This window comes from Sceloporus undulatus, chromosome 1, assembly GCF_019175285.1.
Source record: "Sceloporus undulatus isolate JIND9_A2432 ecotype Alabama chromosome 1, SceUnd_v1.1, whole genome shotgun sequence".
Lineage (NCBI taxonomy): Eukaryota > Metazoa > Chordata > Lepidosauria > Squamata > Phrynosomatidae > Sceloporus > Sceloporus undulatus.
This window is the reverse complement of record NC_056522.1, coordinates 215470602-215473264: the sequence shown is the minus strand read 5'-3', so window position 1 is coordinate 215473264 and position 2663 is coordinate 215470602.

The window sequence follows — 2663 nt, the reverse complement described above, 5'->3', positions numbered from 1 at the left end:
TAAACTGCACACAAAGAAAGCACAAAAAGAGAGCACACACTCTCTCAAAATTTCTACTGTAATGTTTTTTTTAATTATCTTGTTAGCCGCCTTACAAACATAAAACATAACATTCATCTTACATCACTCTTAAATGATCTCTCCCAACTCTACTTCCTCCTGGTTTTCCATTAACTTTTAAGAAATATAATAAATTGTTATTCCTTGTAATTCCTTGTAAATCTACCTCTTCTTTGTATCATTGTGTGCCTATACCATTTCTAATTATTGAATTTCGTCACTCCTTAACTTCTATACAACAATAGTTACTCAGTAAATCTAAATAAGAAAAACAGTAAGGTAATATCATATGGTAAGAAGTTCCAGTTTCATTTAATCATTATAAATCCATCTTATACCTCTTTTCTATTTCCCATTTGTCCTGCTAAGTCCTCTACAATCAAATATTTCCATTTTCCCTTCCAATATTTCGCTAAAGGAAGCCAGTCTTTTTCTATTGTTTTCAGAGATTTGTCATTTAATAGACAGGTAAATTTATCAAGCTCTAGCATATCAATAAGCCTAATTAACCATTCCTCTATTCTTGGGAGCATCTTTTTCTTTCTAGTGTTATTTTTAAAAGTAGCAGTAGAAAGGGAGTCAGTGCGATGGTGTGGTTTGAGCATTGGGACTATGGAGACCAAGGTTCAAATTCTGGCTGGGCCATGTATACAATCCTGGGCAAGTCACACTCTCTCAGCCTCAGAGGATGGCCATGTCAACCTTCCCTCTGAAGAAACGTGACAAGAAAACCCCATGATTGTTCCCCCATAGGGTTGCCATAACTTGGGAACACCTTGGGGAGCCCTGGTGGCACAGTGGTTAAATGCCAGTACTGCCACACAAGGTTGTGAATTGGATCCCAGGCAGGGCTCCAAGGTCCACTCAGCCTTCCATCCTTTCGTAGGTTGGTAAAATGAGTACCCAGCTTGTTGAGGTCAATTGGTGTACACATTGTAAACTACTATTAAGCAGTATAGAAATGTAAATACTATTGCTATTGAAGGCGCACAACAACAATAAAGGGGTAGAAAGCAAAAGAACCTGATGTTTGTGGGAAAGAGCAAGAAAGATTTGGAGATATTTTTCTCCCATCTTATGTACAGTATGGGCCCTTGTTGTTCTTGTTTTATTTTATTCTCCTAAAAAAAATTACACTGTACCACTTCTACATATGCAGCATATATAGTATGGGTGCTTATAGTGAGGGAATGCAAAGATATGGCCATGTTAATCTGTAGAATCAGTGTATAGAGAGATCTTGTGACACCTTAGAGACCAACTGAAAGCAAGAAGTTGGCAGCATGAGCTTTGGTAGACTTAGGGCCTGAACAGACAGGGCAAAATAAAGCTGCTTTGGATCACTTTGGAGTTATCCTGTTTAAATGACACACGCATCTTAAGAGGCCAGAAGCTGTGCCAAAACTATGCTGTATTCCTTAGGACTGGAGCGTGGCTTTGACACAGCTTCCAGCCTCTTAGGACACATGCAGCATTTAAACAGCATACCTCCAAAGTGATCCGAAGCAGCTTTATTTTGGCCTGTCTATTTGGGTCCTTTAAGTCTACTTCCTCAGGTGCATTTGGTGGAGTGGAAAGCCAGGGACAGACTTATATTGGTCCTAGGTGTGTGAGAATGTCAATTTGAATTCAAAATCCTTTTGTGTATGGCTTGCCACTTCATTTCCATACACAAATCATTTTGGATTTGAATTGACATCCTCACACATCAATATAGGTCTGTCCCTGGCTTTCCACTCCACCAAATGCACCTGAGGGAGTAGACTTAAATCTACCAAAGCTCATGCTGCCAATGTGAAGCTGAAGGCTTTCACGGCTGACATTGTGGGGTTTGGGGGCTAAGTGGCCAATATGTTCTGGAAGAGTTTATTCCTGACGTTTTGCCAAGCAGCTGTGGCTGCCAACTTCTCTTTCTTTCTTTCTTTCTTTCTTTCTCTTATTAGTCTCAAAGGTGCTGTTTGTGAGGGAGACACTCTGGAGCTCTTTTTGGCCCCAAATTGGAGCCAAATTTCCCAAAGGAAAAAGGGTGTGTGTGTTGTGTCACTTGTGTGTGTGCAAAGGGCCCAAGGCAGCTGCAGCGACAACAACAACTCTCCTCAGTGGTGAGGAAAGACTTAGGGAGCTGCCAAGTGAGCTCCCCACAAGTGTGGTGATGCCACGCGTGGAAGCACCCCACAAACACACACACACACACCACCATTCCTTCCTCTCTCTTTTCCCTTCCCTCTTTCTTTCTTTCCCTCTCCCTCGCCAGCTGCTTGTCGCTCCCGTAATTAGACTGTCACTGCTTGTTAAGAGGAGCGAGGGAAACGCTCTCGGTGACAGATTCCGCTAGTTCATGGAGTGGGTGCGATGTTCGAAGGGAAATTTAAGCACATTAATTTGAGGTCTCAGCTCTGTCCTTTTCTGGAGGTTCCCTCTCTCCCTCGCAGTCTCTGTTTATTGCCACGCGCAGCTAGAGAGCCAAGGCCTTCCCTTCTTCCCCTTCCCAGCCCGCCAATAAGAGCTCGCTTAGATTAAATCAGCTACTTGACACCTATGGTTAATTATTATTATTATTATTATTATTATTATTATTATTATTATTATTATTATTATTATTA